Genomic DNA, 21,207 nt, shown 5'->3' on the forward strand with positions numbered 1-21,207 from the left:
GTCATGGCCGAATGGTTAGAGTCGGACTGGCAATCGAAAAGTTGTGAGTTCGAGTCTCGGGCCGGCAGGAATTGTAGGTGGGGGAGTGCATGTACAGTTCTCTCTCCACGTTCAATACCACGACTGAGGTGCCCTTGAGCAAGTTTTTTTACAAAGCTCATCGTACTGAAAAAGTGAGGTGTGCTCTGATTGGCCAGCTATCCAGTGAGATGTGATTGGCTGAATGACCTTGTAACGGAAATGTTACGCCCCTTGATATACTGTGATGCATGTCCCGGCACGACCAAACAAAACCCATTATAAACTAGGCATTTGTTGCATCCAGTGGTGACAATTACTGAATATAATGACTTATACTGTCTTTTTACATGTTGTGTCACCCTGCATAAACATAAAACTATGTCTGCATTGCTGATCGGAGAAAAAAGACAAACAACAAGCGCTACTCTACACTACTCAAAACTTTAAATCATCAGTGGCAAATTATTTAAATATGTGAACGTACTTAGAGACTGTGAGTCTGGCATTGTAGTGACAATCGTCATCATCATCCTCCATAAAATGCGCCGCACACTTCTGAATATTTGTCTTGAAACGGTGTTGTAAATACAACTTAACCACTGATTTTTAGTTGTGTCCTCTTTTGGAAAACCCAACAAAGTAGTTTCGCTTTCACAACGAAACTGTGTCTCCACAAAATGGCAGCAGCGGCAACAGCTAGAATGAAAGGTTACGCTGCCTTTCATGTGTGAACATTTGGTAGGTAGACATAGTGAGTAGACATGTGGGGGCATGCTTAAACGATGCATTTTAGGAGGATGTGGATGAGTCTTAAAGTCACAATATGTAAGATTTTTTAATTAAAATATCCAAAAACCACTAGAACTAGTGTTACCGGTTATATTTTGCTGACTTGTGTACTTACATTATCCAAAATGTTTAGAAGAATGTTTAAAGGAGCATTGCGTAGGTTCTGAAATTTCTAACCGTTTCTGACACCATTGGCTGTTAGAGGAACTGCAGCCAGTCTCATGCTCGTTCTCAGTGCGCAGAGGAGCACGCTCTTTTTTTTTTTTTTTTACTTCGAGGAGTGTCCGTGGGTGTCATCCACACAGTCCATTTGAAAACACTATTGCCGCTGCTTACTATAATGCCTGGCGTGCCGTACGGTTGTAAGCCCAAGTAGACGAGAACGCGCATGACGTCACATTTTGTGAATTTTCGCGCCAATTCGGGCCCGATTCCTCCACATACAATTGAGCCTACAGGCTGATAGAGGCAACCGTGGTGGACAGTCGAGGTGTCATTCTTTTTTTTACATCATAGTTGGCTCATACATGTACAAATGAAAACCCAAGTCCCGTCGGATTGCATTGGCTGTGGGAATGAAGACCACAACACCCATGATTCCAAACTACGTCTTTCTTTCGAATAGGTGCCTTCTGGCGGCGAAAATTACATATTGCGCCTTTAACTTTTATAAAAAATAAAAAAAAAACTTTTATTTATCATTTTGGGTTTTAGACTTTAGTCTTTGCAACTTTATGTATCTTATCTATTCATGAACAGCTTGTAACACTTCAAATAGAAAGGAAAACTAGAAATTGCATCATATTACCCTTTTAAGGCAAAGATGACATTGTATGAGATGTCATTTGTTATGACAACTTGACATTAACAAGACAACCTGTCATGAATCTGCTATAATCATGACAGCAGATTAATTATAAACTTATGAAAATACTTAGCTTAAATGGTTAACATAAACATTAAACTGTCATGCAGTTGGTTTTTACATTGGCTGTCATAAGGACATTATAACATATTGTGAATTGTTTTGTATTTTTCAGACCACTTTTTTCAGTGGTACAAATTGAACCGGTCATTATATTTTCTTTTTAACAAAGTGTTTATTGTTTTTAATTATACAAGATTGGTAACGGAAACACATTTCCAATTTGTAAATTTTTAGTGGTATTACTCTGTCAAATCATTGTAAATACCTTAACAAAATGCAGCAGATTATACTTAACTTTATGTATGTGCACAATTCATAAAAAACTAACAACTATCAAAACATGTTTTTCCTCTAACAGAGGGCTCTGAAATTTTGTGACATAGAATAAAAGAAATAAATAAATACAAATAAATAAATAAAAATAATTACTTGTGCTTCCTCAAACAGAGGAATGACACTGCCCACATATCGACGAGGACACGAAAGGTTCAGTAGACTTTTTGCTTTAAATGAATGGTTGTTGTCATGGTGTAAAGAACAGAATCTGCTATTTGTTAATAACTGGAATCTTTTCTGGGAGCGTCCTAGACTGTTTCGCGCTGATGGATTACACCCCAGCAGAATTGGAGCGGAGCTTCTCTCTGACAACATCTCCAGGACACTTCGCTCCATGTGACTAGTAAGACAATTCTCAAATAACCAATATGATGAGTTTTGTTCCACCTGCTTAAATTATAAAAGTACTTGCGCTGTAAAAACTATTAAGACTGTGTCTGTTCCCCGAATAGTGAGGTCAAAATATAAATATAATGTAGGATCTAGAAAAAATCTTATCGTAATTAAACCAGAAAAATGTAAAGTAAATGAACAAAAACAATTTTTAAAGTTTGGGCTCATAAATATTAGATCACTCATACCAAAAGCAGTAATTGTAAATGAAATTATCACAGATAATAGTTTTGATGTACTCTGCTTGACTGAAACCTGGCTAAAACCAAAGGATTATTTTGGTCTAAATGAGTCTACTCCACCAAACTACTGTTATAAGCATGAGCCCCGGCAGACTGGTCAACAATATATAGTGATATTCTCAATGTTACCCAGAAAACAGGATACAGGTTTAACTCATTCGAAATACTTCTGCTAAATGTTACACTGTCAGACATGCAAAAGAAATCTAATGTATGTCTTGCTCTGGCTACTGTGTATAGACCACCAGGGCCGTATACAGAATTCCTAAAAGAATTTGCAGATTTCCTCTCAGACCTTCTAGTTACAGCTGATAAGGCGCTAATCATGGGAGATTTTAATATTCACGTTGATAATGCAAATGATACATTAGGACTTGCGTTTACTGACCTAATAAACTCCTTTGGAGTCAAGCAAAATGTCACCGGGCCCACTCATCGTTTTAATCATACACTAGATTTAATTATATCTCATGGAATCGATCTTACTGCTATAGATATTGTACCTCAAAGTGATGATATTACAGACCATTTCCTTGTATCGTGCATGCTGCGTATAACTGATATTAACTATATGTCGCAGCGATACCGTCTGGGCAGAACTATTGTTCCAGTCACCAAAGAAAGATTTGCAAATAACCTGCCTGATCTATCTCAACTGCTATTTGTACCCAAAAATACACATGAATTAGACGAAATTACTGACAACATGGGCACTATTTTCTCTAATACATTAGAAGCTGTTGCCCCCATCAAATGAGGCTCAAAAAAGGTTAGAGAAAAACGTACTGTGCCATGGTATAACAGTAATACTCACTCCCTCAAGAAAGTAACTCGTAGTCTTGAACGCAAATAGAGAAAAACTAACTTGGAAGTTTTTAGAACTGCATGGAAAAACAGTATGTCCAGCTATAGACAGGCTCTAAAAACTGCTAGGGCAGAGCATATACACAAACTCATTGAAAATAACCAAAACAATTCCAAGGTTTTTATTTAGCACAGTGGCTAAATTAACAAATTACCAGACGCCACCTGATTCAAATATTCCACCAACGTTAAATAGTAATGACTTTATGAATTTCTTCACTGATAAAATAGATAACATTAGAAATACAATAGTGAATGTAGATTCTACAGCGTCTAACACTTCAGTTTCATCCATCGCACCCAAAGATAAACTGCAGTGCTTTACAACCATAGGACAGGAAGAGCTAAATAAACTTATCACTGTATCTAAACCAACAACATGTTTATTAGATCCTGTACCCACTAAATTACTGAAAGAGCTGTTACCTGTAGCCGAAGAACAGCTTCTCAATATCATAAACTCGTCTTTATCTTTAGGTCACGTCCCAAACCTATTCAAGCTGGCGGTTATCAAGCCTCTTATTAAGAAACCAAAACTAGATCCTAGTGTACTGGCAAATTATAGGCCTATTTCAAATCTTCCATTTATGTCTAAAATTTTAGAAAAGGTTGTGTCTGCTCAATTGAGCACCTTCCTGCATAAAAATGATCTGTATGAAGAATTTCAGTCAGGTTTTAGGCCCCACCATAGCACAGAAACTGCACTTGTTAAAATTACAAATGACCTGCTCCTTGCGTCAGATCAAGGCTGCATCTCATTTATCATCAGTAAAATATGGAGTGCCACAAGGATCCGTCCTAGGTCCCCTTCTATTTTCAATATACATGTTGCCCCTTGGTAATATTATTAGAAAATATGGATTTAGCTTCCACCGTTATGCTGATGATACTCAGCTATATATCTCAACGAGACCAGATGAAACTTCCCAATTATCTAAGCTAACAGAGTGTGTTAGAAATGTAAAAGATTGGATGACAAATAATTTTCTCCAATTAAATTCGGATAAGACAGAGATATTAATTATTGGACCAAAAAACACTACACAGAATCTTGTAGATTACAATCAGCAAATAGACGGATATACTGTTACTTCCTCTACAGTCAGAAATCTGGGTGTTATATTAGACAGCAACTTGTCTTTTAAAAATCATATTTCCAATGTTACAAAAACTGCATTCTTCCATCTTAGAAACATTGCCAAGCTACGAAACATGTTATCTGTTTCTGATGCAGAAAAGCTAGTTCATGCATTCATGACCTCTAGACTGGACTATTGTAATGCACTTCTAGGTGGTTGTCCTGCTTCTTCAATAAACAAGCTACAGGTAGTTCAAAATGCAGCAGCTAGAGTCCTTACGAGGTCAATAAAATATGATCATATTACCCCAATTTTACAGTCTCTGCACTGGCTACCTATTAAGTTCCGTATCAGTTACAAATTATCATTACTTACCTATAAGGCCCTAAATGGTTTAGCTCCAGCGTACCTAACTAGCCTTCTACCACGCTACAACCCATCACGCTCCCTAAGGTCACAAAACGCTGGACTTTTGGTAGTTCCTAGGATAGCAAAGTCCATTAAAGGAGGTAGAGCTTTCTCACATTTGGCTCCCAAACTCTGGAATAGCCTTCCTGATAATGTTCGGGGTTCAGACACACTCTCTCTGTTTAAATCTAGATTAAAAACACATCTCTTTCGCCAAGCATTCGAATAATGTATCTTTTAAATTGTGAGTGTAGTTGCATCTGATCAAATGTGCATTTTTATTCATTAGCTTGGGTTAAACTAATTTTACTTTGTTGGATGAGCAGCTATGCTAATGATGTCTCTATTTTGTTTCTATGTTTTGCCACGGGATGTTTCACACAAGCTCCAGTCTGAATCCAGAACACCCGAGAAGAGATGATGCTTACCCTCATAGGACCCCAGATGATGCTAACCTTGAATCAACAAACAGAATTAACAATTATTGCTACATGTGTGATTGCATCATATAATAACTATTAATTATAATAACTATTAATGCCAAAGCACAGCGTCCTTAACACACACTAAACCTCTCCAATACTGCTCCAGAGCGCTTTACAAAGCTTAGTGTATCCCATCATGCATCATGTTTTGGAATGAATTGTCAGACTTTTTGCCGAGATCTCACAAGATGTCACAGAAAGCTGTCCAATGTACAGTATGTGAAATATTGATAATTAGATATTAAAAATCTCTGTAAATACATAAGTGTCCCATAAGGCAGTGGCTCCCAATCCTGGTCCTGGAGAACCCCAACACTGCACATTTGAGATGTCTCCCTGATCAAACACACCTGATTCAACTCATCAGCTCATCAGTGAAGTCTCCAAGACCTCAAAAGTGTGTTTGTTAGATAAGAGAGCCAAAACTGTGCAGTGCTGGGGTTCTCCAGGATCAGGATTGGGAAACACAGTAATCAGGTGATGAAAAGTTCGACACACACTTGTGGTCATCATGCTCACTTGAACACTAGGCCAAATACAGGAAAGACGTCAAATAAGTAATCAAGTGGTCAAGTGCAAAGATGGCAAGTGTGGGTATTTGGACAGTGCAACAGTTTAAGAAACAACAAATGCTGTACAAATTATAACAGCAGGAAAGTTCGATAAAAGGGACAAACTATCACAGACTTAATGCTGCAAATATCTGCCTAACATTACAGTGATACAAACATAGCTGGTTTGGTGATTATTGTATTGTTGTACTGATTATTAATATACCATAGTAAAACTACAGTTATAGTTACTAATGTCCCGTTTACTGTGTTTTAACTTCACATTTCATTTATTACTATTGTAAGTGTCGTGATTACCATGATTTTACTACAAATACAACTTACATCATTGATCCTGAAATTAATAATAATATAAACGGATCAAAGGTCTATGGCACGTCACGTGACAGATAGAGTTTAATCACACAGTTCATTTATTTAAACGCAATGAAACTCAAAGACAGCCGCGGATGACCGATATAATACAGCGATTAAACATATGGCACTAATATGATTAATAAAGAAGACAGAATACATTTTATAAAAGGCATTAAAAGAGCGACTCACCCAAACTGTGGAACTGTCTCTGATAGCAAGTATCGCGATGTGTGCTGAATGAGACTTCTTGAACGTGATTTCATAGCGATAAACATCGATAAACCAAAAGTTTCCCATTGAAAGCAATGAAGGTCGTAGTTCTTCGATATTCGACGCCAAGAGGCACATTTGGCGTCATAAAAGTGACGCTAGGGGCGCTTGACCATGCTTCGGTTTTTGACGCCTTTGGAGTGAGAATGGGTTGTTTTTCCTGAAGCCTGACTGCAGTTTAGAAAGGAGTTCATTTGAGTATAAAAACTCTTTTATTTGGTCTGAAACAAGGGATTCTAAAATTTTTGACAAAACACACAAATTAGATATAGGCCGATAGTTTGTTAAAACTGCTGGATCACCTCCTTTAAACAAGGGAGTAACAAAAGCTGACTTCCAAACTGATGGTATTTCATTGTTTTGAATTGACAGATTAAAAAGAATAGTAATTTATTGCGGACAGACACTTGAATTTTTAAATCTTTCAACATCAAATAACAGTGCATCTATCAATAGTCCTGGAGAAATTTGATAGTTATTTCCCAGATCTAACTGAGGAGCAGGCAGCTGATTTTCAGTGGATCAGAAACCCCTTCACTGAGAACATTGAAGCAAAGCTTCCTGCTAGTCTGCCATCAAGACTTCTGGAAGAGCTTATAGAAATATCCTCTGATGCCAGCCTGAAAGCCCATTTTAGTGAGGTTCCACTGGAATCATTCTGGTCTGAAATTGCAGAGAAGCACCCAGTCTGTCACACAGCTGCAATGAAGGTGCCGATTCCCTTTAGCACCAGGTTTTCAACCATGACGGCCCTTAAAACCAAATACAGGGCCAGACTGAGCCTTGAGGATGATATGCGTCTTTCACTGTCAAAGATCTCTCCGTACATTGACCAAATTATTACTCAGTGCCAGCAACAATCCTTACACTGATTGAATAAAGCCTCACAAATAACATGCAAGTATTGAAGATACGGACAGCCATCATTTTGTAATAGCCTATTTTCATTCTTTTTTTCCTTACACACCAGTTTGAATACTGATATTTTTGTTATTGCATTTTGAATAAGGCCAATTTATAGGCTACTCCTAGGCTTGTTTTTAAATTACAAATGGCCTACTTATGTTTTTGTTATTATATTTTCAACATTATAAAAAGGCTATTATTTGTGCATAAACATATCTGGTTATAGTAATGAACATCTCGTACAAGCTTACGAGAGCTTTAATATCATTAAATGTGAAGGGGGGCCCTAAAATATTTTCTTAGGATAAAGGGGGTCTTAGACAAAAGAAAGTTGGGAACCACTGATATAGTGTGATCCTTGCAGTATTAGATGTTTAATCACAGCTAATGTTCTTTAAAGGTGCAATATGTAATATTTACAAAGATCTATTGACAGAAATGGAATATATATTGAACGAAATTATGAACACAACACTATTGTTTTTGCCCCCAATTTTCTTGATCTGATCTCAAAGATCTAAGTCTTTTTCTATGTACACAAAAGGCCTATTTCTCTCAAAAATTGTTCACAAATCTGTGTTAGTGAGCACTTCTTTGCCAAGATAATACATCCACCTCACAGGTGTGTCATATCAAGATGCTGATTAGACAGCATGATTATTGCACAGGTGTGCCTTCGCTGGCCACAATAAAAGGACACTCTAACAATGGCGCGGGAAAGGGGGTGCTGCGGGGGCTCAGTGGCGTTTTCTCCCTGAAGCCAATGGAAGCCATCTCTTCCGACAATCACTATTATTGTAAATAAAAAAATTATTTGACTTGTGACTTGGCCTCTCATTTCTATGGAGAAAATGAAATAAATGTAGAATTTGTCATGCTTTGTTCCGATCAGAATAATGGGCGTTTACTAGCCGCTCTCAAGCGCACGACCACATGCATAATTTTGCCACAAAGAAATGATTATGAATTTGTCAAAAATAGCAAGGAGACATTTAATTGTTTATTAATAAAATTATGTTTCCTGTGTCGCTGCAAAGATGATGCAGACTCGCCATGAACGCCAGAGAGAAATGCACATTTCATATGGATTAGGCCTACATATTCAGAGAGTAGCCCATTTCTTTTAGTTTTTAATATTTTCGTTTAAAAGTAGACATTTTTAAGCTTTCTATAATAGATAGCCCATATTTCTCAAAACTGTCTGTGAGGCACAAGCTGAGTTTCTGCGCCCTCTAGTTCACGTGCAATACAAGTGATGTGCCGGCACCTTATTACATTGTCTGCTAATATATTTGCTTGTTTATTAAATACAGGCAATGGGTTGATAAAATATTGATCAAAATTAAGATACAATTTATACAAAATGAAAATCTTTTAAACAGTCTTTCTACAAAACAAAACTCAATAAAGTGGTCAAAATCATGTCTTACCCACTCACATCTCAGGCTATTGCGCATGATGTATCATATCTTTCTCATGCTGCATGCTCACTTTCATAATAAACATTGATTAAATAAATAAGAAAATTATATTAGCCTATAATATTTAAACAAATATGAAACCAAATATGTTTTCTTTAATGGCTACAACACATAGCCTAAACAGTACAGAGATTTTTATTTTTTTTTATTTTTATTAAACATCAAAGTACAAGTACATCAAGTACAATTTTTGTGTATAAAACAGTAACAATCACGCCAGGGGAGAAGACTAGTAGAGAATTTTTTTTTATTTTATTTTTTTATTATGCAATAGAACAACAACAAATAAAATTACAAAGACAAAGTAAGAACAAGAGACAATGAGGGTTACAAATAATACTCCAAAAGCAGACTATGTTAGCTTATAAGACTTACACCATGAAAGAGTCTTACATGCAATAGAATTATTAGAGCTTCTTAAGGAATTTACATACATATCAAAATATTTCCTGAAAATAAAAAAGTAGGGAGTTTTCTTTGAAAATTTACACTTGTGAATGTAAAATTTAGCACAATAAAGCAACAAATTAATAATAAATTTACAGTGAGAAGGGTCTAAATTCAAAGAGCAGCCAAAAAACACAATTTTGGGGGTTATACAAAAGTTTGGATATAAATATTTTTTAACAAAGTTGGAAAAATCAATCCAGAAGACTTTACAGTAAGTACAGTCCCAAAACAAGTGATTGATCGTTTCTTCATACTGAAGGCAAAAGGAGCAATTGGGTGAAATACTATTGTTAAATTTAGCAAGTTTATAATTTATTGGATAACAATTATGTATAATTTTAATAGAGACTTCAACAACTTTATTAGATAAGAAGAATTTTTGTCGAAGAAGCCAAAACTCTTCCCATTCTATGTCACTAAATATGTTATTCCAAAAACTCACACAAGCAGGTAAAGAAATCTGAGATCTATTAATAATTGAACGAATGTCTTTGTTTGACATGGTATTGAGAAGACTTTGGTCAACAAATAAGTTAGTGTTGTCAAAAAGAGGAGAGTCTAACGAACCTTTAGGGCCAGACTTTACTAAAGGTATAATACAATCGGGAATTGCACCAAACACAATGGCATATTCTCTTGGAGGGACTGGAAAAGAGAATTCTTGCATAAATTCTTCATAAGTAAAAAGAACACCACGATCATCTATAAGTTGACTAACTAAAAGTATATTTTTATCAAACCAATTGTGAAAAAAAAGAGATTTATTTTTATATCTAATATTTTTATTATTCCAAATAAAATAGCTATGTGGAGAAAAATGATAATTATATATAAGTGACCAACTTATTAAAGCCTGTTTATGAAAACAAGATAAAGATAAAGGTATTTTAGAGATGTCAAAGTTGCAGCGCAATAAAAAATGTAAACCTCCAGCAGAATTAAATATATGATTTGGAATAAAATTCCAACAGGATGTGGGGTTGTTTAAAAATGTTTTTATCCATTTAACTTTAAACGAATTATTAAGAGTAGAAAAATCCACTAACTCAAACCCGCCCATAGCCCGATCAGCTAACATAACACTTTTTTTAATTAAGTGAGTTTTAAAATTCCAAACAAAGTCGACTATAATTTTATCCAGCATTCTACAGATTTCCACAGAAACATCCAGTACCATTGCAGGATAGATAACCCGAGATAACCCATCTGCCTTAGAAAGTATCACTCTACCTGTAATTGACAGATCACGCTGTAACCACAAATTTAATTTACGTCAGATAGAGAGAATAAGAGGTTCAAAATTAAGCTTTGATCTCTTTTTCTGATCTTTACATATAATTATACCTAGATATTTAACTTCAGATTTGACTGGGATGTCACAAATTTTAACATCAGTAGAATCTTTTATAGATCAAAGTTCACATTTATGGATATTAAGACATAAACCAGAAGCAGAGGAAAAAAACCTAATTTTGTCTAAAGCTAAATGAACTTGATCTTTATTTTAAAAAAAAAGAGTTGTGTCATCAGCTAGCTGGCTTATTAATATTGACCGATTTGCCACAGAGATACCTTTCAAATTACTATTTTGAATATGGATGGCTAAGAGTTGCATAGAAAGCAGAAAAAGATAAGGCGAGATAGGGCAGCCTTGACGTATGCCTCTCTCTATGTTGAACCTATGAGTAGTACCATGTTGTAATTTAATTGAAGCATTGGCATTATTATACAAAGTTTGAATTGCATTAATAAAACCAAAAATGTTCAAGGACTTAAGAATAAAAGGAAATTCAATGGAATCAAAAGCTTTATAAAAATCAATAAAAAGCAGAAAACTGTCATCCAGGATCAAATCTGAGTAATCTAAAATATCAAGAACAAGTCTAATATTGTTTGAAATAAGTCTGTCTGTCATAAAGCCCGATTGACATTCATCTATTATATCATCTAGGACACATTTAATCTTTTTAACAAAAATCATCGCTAATATTTTAAAGTCATTATTCAGAAGACTTATAGGTCGCCAGTTTTCCAACTGAGAGTGGTCTTTTTGAGGTTTAGGGATCAAATTTATAACACCCTGAGTCATAGATGGTGGGAGAATACCCTTTTTAAGGCTTTCTAAATAAACACTGAAGAGAAAGGGTGAAAGATGATTTGAAAATTTCTTATACAATTCTGCAGTCAAACCATCATTTCCTGGAGATTTATTAAGTTTTAACTTGTCAATGGCCTCTGAAATATCTTGAATTTGAATAGGAGCGTCACATAAATTCTTTCCAATATCATTAATTTTAGGTATAAGGTCCATATCAAGGGAGTTAAAGAATAAGTCCGAATTCTGTTGAGAGTGTCTAGAACGATAAAGGTCTTTATAGAACTCTTCACAATAATTAGAAATCTCTTTATAATTGTTTAAAACCACACCATTTACCTTAAGGCTACTTATAGAATTTAGATGATTTTGCTGTTTCTCTAATCTAAAAAAATAGCTGGAATTACGTTCTCCCTCCTCTAACCACCTCCTTCTTGAGCGAACAAAAGCACCCTTTGCTTTTCGAATATACAAATTATCTAATGAATTCTGAAGTTCAACTAATTCTGATTTCTGGTCAACAGATAAATTCTCAAAAGGAGAGCAGGAGAGATAGACAAGTCTTTTAACAATATCAAGTTCCTCTGCTTTATATTGCTTAGCTTTTTGAGTTCCAGCTTTGACTAAAATTAATCTAATATTATATTTTAACAGCTCCCAATTAGAACCAAAATTATCTTCGGCATGAGCTTTGTTAAGAAAAAAAGTAATCCTAGATATGACAGACCGACAAATTTCCGCATCCTCTAATAAAGCAGAGTTAAGTTTCAAGGGCTATCGAAAGATAGAATGACAGATTTATGGTCAGACAAAGGAGAACGCAAGATTTCAACTCTACTGACAAAATTGGATAAAGCGTCCGATATTAACCAAAAATCAATTCTAGATCTAAGTGAACCAGAATTGTTAGACCAAGTAAACTGTAAAGCATGAGGATGTTTTTCTCTCCAAATGTCAATTAAGCCAAATCGGGAGATCAAACCACAAAGGCCTGATGAACTATCAGACATTCTAGGTGGTGATCTGTCCAAATTATTATTTATAGTTTGATTAAAGTCTCCACCCAAAAGAATAAACACATTAGGATATTTAGATTTAAAATACTCTAAATGTGTTTCTATTGAATTAAATAATTTGAGGTTATTTTTTATGGAATTAAATCCATAAACGTTACCCAGGACAAAGAAAAGATTATTTAAAGTAACCAATAAAAAAAGAAAATGGCCTCCAGGATCAGATATTGTTTCTATTATCTTACCCCTAAACTTCAAAGCTTCAAAGTTAAAACACCTGCTGATAAATTAGAACCAAATGAAGAAAATAACTCATCACCCCACTGTGATTTCCAAAACTTAAGATCACTAGAATTTGCATGTGACTCTTGTATAAAACAAAAATCAGTATTAAGCGATTTTGCATATAAAAACATAGCTTTACGTTTAACATCATTACGCAACCCTCTTGCGTTAACTGAGCAAATAGAAAAATGTGGAAACATTGAACAATGACACCAAAACTGTATCAAAAAGTGAGTCAGCCCATGAGATCCTATAAGTAATAATACAAAAACTCTTGTAAACAAAACAAGATTGGGATCTTCCAAGAAAAAAGCTAAATTACAAAATATTAATTATAATAACAAAAATAATAATAACAACAACAAATAAATAAAAAAATAATAAAAATAAAAATAATTATAATAATCAAAAATGTATATATAAGTCAATAATAAATTAAATATATATAAAAAAAAAAAAAAAAAAAAAATCTACCAATGTACCTCAAAGTACAATGTACATTCTAATGTCCGAGTTTTAAGTTAGCATTTTGTAGGTAAAAAACAGTCACATTCTTAGGTCAAAAAACGCGATGAAAGAAGCAAACCGAGACAACCAACTAACTCAAGTCTAAATTCCCTCGGTGACCCCAATGTCCTGTAGAGCAAGTTCTTTTCCATCAATGTACGCCTTTGGACCAACGAAGTAAGCGCGGCATCCTTGTTGCCGAGCTTTCTCAACCAGAGGCCAAAGTTTGTTACGCTGCTCTCGATCCTCGGGAGACAGATCTTCTGCGAACCGTAAATGGTGTTTTGCCAGATAAGGAGAATTCTTTGCAGTTTTCCAGAGCGCGTCGCGAAAGTGACGCATTGTGAACTGTAGAATAACCCCTCGAGGTTTTTGACCGGAAGACTGAGCATTCTCGCTCCTCACTTTCCCCAAACGGTGTACCACATCGATGAACTACTGAGCTTTACCAGCAAAGGTTGGGATGACAGCCTCACAAATATCCAAAACTTTCTGTCTGATGTTTTCTCCTGGTTGTTCGGGCAAACCGTAAAGGCGCAGATTCCACCTCCTCTGGTATCTGGAGAGATCCTGTACTTTGTTTTTCAGCTCACCGATTCTTTTTTCCGCAGTTGTGACCCGTTTATCAACTCGTTCCACTTTTCCTTTCACATCCTTTATTTCTTCTGTCAGAAATTCAACTGACATTTTCACTTCCTCGATGCTTTATCAAGGGTGTCAGCTCTTTCATTAATGACGGACTTGAGAGACGTTATAATTACCATGGCTAAAGGAGACTGTAGATCACCCTCGCCATTAGCATCATCATTCCTGCCTTTTTTGTGCTTTGGTTCCTTCAACGGAGTTTCAGGTAGTGGAACGAGTGCACCTGAGTCTGAGTCAAAGTCCACCGTAACACAAGCACCGAGACTTTAAGATGAATCCATCGATTTAGATTTGCGTTTTTTATCTTTTGTCATAGTCCAAAAAGTTCTCCTAAATGTACAGTCACGGCACTGACAAAAAAGATTTTAAAAAACGATGGAGGAAGAGCCGTGTTAACAGTTAAACTGTCAACATAAACTTCACAGAAACAAAAATAAAGTAAAAAAAAAAAATAATAATAATAATAAAATAAAAGTATAACCAAAAGATCCCCTGACTGATCAGAAAGTGCTAAGAGTATAAAATAAATGCAATATTAAACGAAATGCACTGAAATTTACAAGCAAATAGACAAACGTTCAGGGACCGATTCACCCAAGCTGTCAACTTCACGCCGCCGTTTTCCGCCCCTAGTAAAGAAATTTAATGTCGTCAGTCACAACATAATGACGTCACATATTTTCCAACCCAGCCCTCAGCCCATCCCCCCCCCATTAAACAGCTTAATTTTTTCCTTACTTAGTGCTATTATGCACAGTATAATAATTAATTGTAATTATCTAATTTTCATTAATTTAATTTAGACTTTTAGGAGTGTGTGTAATCAACCTTGGCTCTCTCGTTTGTTGAGAAAACAATGATATCGACAGTGTTATGCATGGGCGGGATACTTTACTTCCTGAACAAGTGCGCACCCGAGTCCGTGTAGCTTGCACATTCAAGCGAACCGCGCCACAGTTCGGGAGCAACCGAACTCAGACCACATTCTCCAGGTAGTCTCGGGTTCGGTACCCCAGTGCGCACCAGGGTCCGATGAGAGTGTTCACATTAGCAATTTTTTTTTTCATGCGAACTGTGCCCTGTTCTGCACTGCCAGTGTCAAAGCCCCCTAGGCTACGTCCACTAGGGCTGTGACGGTGGCTAATTTTTACCACTGCGATAGTCATGGACCAACACCAAGCGTACCAAGGCCAAAGCTGATCGCCACCGGTCTAGGCCTCCCGTATACGTCGTGGGTCAAAAGGTGTGGCTTTCTACTAAGAACATTCCTCTCCGTTCCGTTTCTAATAAACTGGCTCCCAAATTTATCGGCCCGTTTACTGTCATCAAGATCATTAGTCCGGTGACAGTCCGCCTCAAACTCCCTCCGACGTACAGGAGAATTCACCCCGCCTTTCATGTATCCAAAATCAAGCCTGTATTTCATTCTCCCATTAATCCGCCTACCCCGGCCCCTCCCCCGCCGCGTCTTGTAGATGGGGAGACCACTTATTTGGACTCTAAAATAATATATATATATATATATATATATATATATATATATATATATATATATATATATATATATATATATACACACCGTATTTTTCAGACTATAAGTCGCACCTGAGTATAAGTCGCATCAGTCCAAAAATACGTCATGATAAGGAAAAAAACATATATAAGTCGCACTGGACTATAAGTCACATTTATTTAGAACCAAGAACCAAGAGAAAACATTACCGTCTACAGCGACACAGTGGCGGTTCTACAGGAGGCCTAGAGAGGCCCGTGCCTCTGTAGACATGTCCCTGGCCACCCCTGTGGCCACCCCCCCCGTCCTGAAAAAAAAAGTAATATGATTTTCTTTTACTGTCTATGGATTTTACACGCGAGCGCCAAAAGCGGAACTAATGTGACGCAACGTTCCACACGGGTAAATTAGTGCAGGGCACCCAAACACTTAGGAACTTAATCATATTCAGGGATGCAAACATTGCGCTTTTCGGCACCTCCCGTTTTTTTCACATCAGTTTGGGTGACTTGGGTCTGATTATAATTTCTCAAAGTCATCTGAAGCAATTCCATAGCTTAATGTTATGGACAGAAGACTATTTACATCATTAAATTAAAGTTTAGGGAAACCTCGTTTTCCCCTCCTCTGCTGCTGTCAATCATTCTCCATTCAGTATTCAGAAATAGCGCGCACCTCGTCCATTTACAGCAGGATGCATGGTAAAACTCTCTCCAATATTATATACTCAAATTATAATGCTTGATCTGTAGATAAAAAGGCTGTGGATTTGCATAAAATTACTTTATTTTGTGTATTTGTATTTTATGTTTGTTGCTGTTTTTAAAAGACTCGCTTGTGCCTGTTAGATCACAAACGTTTTAAAAGCCGTAAACTTTTAAAATCACTTTGTGAGCTCAGTTTTGAAGCGTTTCATATTATCCTGGTTTTGCGCACTGAAAGATTATTAAAAGCTTATTATATTTTAAGCCTGCACAATACTAATTTAATTGTATATTATTTCTGTGTAGTGTAGTGTAAGCATTATAAATATATACACTTCTGAATTCTTGACATTCATATATAAATATTAAATTGTGAAATGTATGATTGCCTGATTGAATTTTATAAGAGTACTAATAGTAATTTGTTTTTATTAACATGTTTAGATTGTGTAAAATTACTGTGTAGATTTTTTAAAGAATTACTTTTTGTATTTATTTGCATTAAATTTAAATAAAATATGTTGCCATTTTTAATGTGCCCCTAGTAAAATTTGTCTAGAGCCGCCCCTGCAGCCACAAGAGGGCGCTCTATGTTTTCAGTGGTAGACTACAGGAGAACTGACCAGCATAGAGCCCCCTCTCGTGGCTGGAGCGCATGCAGAGGCGTAGATTACGCGGGGGACGCAGGGGACATGTCCCCCCCACTTTTAATATCATGGAAATTCGTCCCCCGCACTTTTTCAGTGAAATGTGTTCCCATTGATGTTTTCAAGAGCTGGTGTGAATAAATATAGATTCACACTCAAAGAGACAAGATAGTCTACGCATGACCTGATATTTTATTCGGACCAGAAGCGCTAAACACTCCTGCAGTGTGTGTTTCATTCATCCTCGAAGCCGGAGCACGCTCTCGCGCAAAAAGTAATTTCATGAAACTCCTAATATGGGCAACAGCGTATGAAAACAGTTGTTTTGACAGAAGAACTGAAACTTTTACTTTTGGAAACACGAAGACATTTATATACGATTGCGACAAAATATGTTTTTTCAAGTCATCTCCAGCAGGTGACAAATATACAGTATATCAACAAAACAGTGCTAATTGACATAGATTTATTACAGTATAGAAACTATTCTGCCTTATTATGTGCTAAATAAGTGTTTTGTAGTATATATAAAAAAAATCATTATTATTTGTTATTGCAGTTATAGATTTCTAAGCTAATTAAAAGCTAGAAATTAGAGAATAATTAAAGTTCCCTATAGGATCCACTACCAGTCAAGTCTCTTCTGTTCACCAAGCCTGCATTTATTTGATCCAAAGTACAGCAAAACAGTAAACATAAATATTTTACTAGACTATTTAAAATAACGGTTTTCTATTTGAATATATTTCAAAATGTTATTTATTGAGATTTTAAAGCTTGCTAAATAAAAGTATTCATTTCTATAATTTATTTTCCAAAAAAAAATATATTTTTGAATGGTATACTGTATAATGTTGCAAAGGCTTTTTTTCACATAAATGCTTATCTTTGGATCCTTCTTTTCATCAAAGAATGCTGAAAAAAATGTACTCATGTTTTAAATATAGATAATCAGCAAATCAGCATATTAGAATGATTTGATTTCTTAAGGATGTGACACTGGAGTAATGATGCTGAACATTCAAATAGAAAATAGTTATTTTAAGTAGTAAAAACTAAAAACTTTTGCTTTACTTTGGATCAAATAAATGCAGGCTTGGTGAGCAGAAGAGACTTCTTTAAAAACATTAAAAATTTTACTGTTCAAAAACTGTTGACTGGTAGGCTATAGATTACAGAAATGTTCTATTGTAATGTTTTATATTATATTGTAATTTTAATATATATATATATATATATATATATATATATATATATATATATATATATTTATATTTATATATATATAATTTATGTCCCCCTCACTTCTGAAAAGATGGCTAAGCCCCTGTGTGCATGTATGTTGAGTGTCGAATGCACATGCACCAATGCAGAGAAAAAATAGGCCCTTTTTGCAGTGCAGCATCAGTCTTAATCCGGTCCTGGCTGCAGGTGCGTGATGTGATATGATGACCAGTGATTCCTTGTTTGCTGCTTTTGGCGCATGTAAAAATAATTCCTGGAAAACAAATATTAGTATTTTTAACAGATCACAGACACTTATCCTTTCTAATTCAATTCAGTTCCATTCTCTTTTAATAATCTTGTCGATTAACGGTTAATAATCGGTTAACGAGCATCGGTTTTCGGTTAGAAAAAATAACCGAAATGAACATCCCTAATCAGTAGCCAAAACGAAAGTCATTTGTTTTTGTTTTTTAAAAAGAAAAATGGACAGCACCTGGAACAGGTGTCAGTGATAACATTTCTTGGAGTGTGGTTGGACTCAAGATTGACTTTTAATACACAAACTGTTGACCAAGTGCAAAAAGGCATTGAATGTGATGAGATGTCTAGCAGGGGTATGAGTAGAAGTTCTTTTAGGTAGATATATGTGGCTATCACCTGATCAGCAATAGATTATGGTAGTATGATTTATGGTTCAGCGAGTAAGTCTCTCTAAAATAAAGTAGATGCAGTACAGACGCAGATTCTGTTGTGGAGCATTTAAAACTTCCCCTAGGCAAGGCAAGGCAAGTTTATTTATATAGCACATTTCGTACACAATGGTAATTCAAAGTGCTTTACATAAAATAAAGTAAAATAAACATGAAGAAAAATAATAACAAAGATAAAACAAGCAATTTTAAAACTTTGAAAATGATTTAAAAATGGACTTATTTAAAATGAATTTAATAACAGTTAGAAATAGAAAATTATTTTACATTAAAAAACAGTGAAAATGTAAAATACAGTGCAATCAGTTCAGACATCGCACAGTGCTCATTCAATAAATGCACAGCTAAACGGATGAGTTTTGCAGAGATGGGACCAAGTCACACATGTGCATGTCTCAAGTAAGTCTCAAGTCTTAACCTTCAAGTCTCAAGTAAGTCCCAAGTATTTTTTTCTTGGGCAAGTCAAGTCAAGTCACAAGCTATGTCAAGTCAAGTCCAAGTCAAGTCACCTTAATATTGTTATTTTACCTGCAGAATCTGATCTTAATAAAGTTAAAAGACAAGATATAAGTAACTGTCAGTAAATTAAAATAATTTGGATTTGCATTGTAAATACTCATGTTCAGTAAAATACATCATGGAATCAAACAAAATTGTAACTTCCTAAAATTATTTATTTTTCACTTCTGCCAACAGTGTTTGGAATGTTTTACATTTTCAACATTGAGTCCATAAAACTAAACATCCAACAGACTCCTCTCTGAACAACTCTCTCTCTCGAGAAAGAGATGCTTAGCACTTGTTGGCGCTTTTGCCTTCTGTCTGCGGTCCAGCTCACCCCTAAACCATCTGGATTGGGTTCAGGTCCGGTGACTGTGGAGGCCAGGTCATCTGGCGCAGCACCCCATCACTCTCCTTCTTGCTCAAATAGCCCTTGATGCCTTCAGTGTGACTCTACAATTTTCATAGTCATGAAAATAAAGAAAACTCTTTGAATGAGAAGGTGTGTCCAAACTTCTGGTCTGTACTGTACATAACAAAAAAGTATGAAACAACTGAAAATACGTCATATTTATATTCTGTACTGTATATATATATATATATACATATATATATATATGTATATATATATATATATATATATATATATATATATATATATATGTAATATGCCCTTCTCATGATTGGGTAATCGCGGCAGCTACATTTGTTTTTCTGATTAATTGTTTTGCTCTATGAGAAAGACAAGGTAACAAAATATTCGGGGCTTATGTCCCCTTAGCCCAGCCCTAGCGCCGCCCCTGGAATGCGTTTTTTTGACGGCCTGCTAGTGGATCATTAGGGACCGTTCACATCACGTCTTTTGCGCGCGCAAGTTCGTTATTTCCAATGTAGGCACGTGGTATGCGCGCTCATAATGGAAGCAACGCGCTCACGACCTGCACGAGCGCGTCGCACCGCATCGAGTTAAAAATATCTAAACTTTTCAGAATTCCACAAGCGCACCGCAGGTCATGTGACTATACTAACCAATCAGCTTCATCATTTCTCGTATCAACGTTGAAAGCTCAGCTAAGATGAAGGAACAGCTGTTCATAGCTGTATATGGATTGCCTTTTTGGAATGAATTTAGTAGCAGAGCTACTGGAGCGATTTTAAGTGCTGCAAATCCATTTATCCTTTGCTGAAATTTCCGCGTCTTCATTGAGAGAGAGCGTGTCATGGATGCTTAGCAACGACAGACGCCCCAGGAGCACTTCTGCCCGAGCGCTTTGGAAAGAAGGAGAAAGCGGCGCGACTAGCGTTTTCCACGCGTTTTTAGGCACGAACTATTGAAGACAAAAGCGATGACCCTCGGTACCTCTCAGGCTGACATGTTGATGTGATGTGATATCTGATTTAAGTGGGCGTGGTGTGTGTAAGGTAGAGAGGGCATGACTGATGATAGTGTCCTGATCCAGTCACGACACTATTCTCAGCCTGCGCTCCAGCTGAGTAATCAACTTTATTTAAAAAAATAATTTATATAGTTTATATTCAAACTGAAAACATGATGTGATTAACACTCAAGTCATTCAAGTCATCGTGTCTCAAGTCAAGTCAAGTCCCGAGTCTTTAACTTCCAAGTCCGAGTCAAGTCTCAAGTCCTGAAAATAGCGACTCAAGTCGACTCGAGTCCAAGTCACAAGTCCCCATGTCTGGAGTTTTGAGTCTAGATTTAAATGTGACTAGTGTTTTAGCACATCTCTCACAGATCTCTTCTGGAAGCTGATTCCAGCT

This window comes from Carassius auratus, chromosome 28 (genome assembly GCF_003368295.1).
Source record: "Carassius auratus strain Wakin chromosome 28, ASM336829v1, whole genome shotgun sequence".
Taxonomy (NCBI): Eukaryota; Metazoa; Chordata; class Actinopteri; order Cypriniformes; family Cyprinidae; genus Carassius; species Carassius auratus.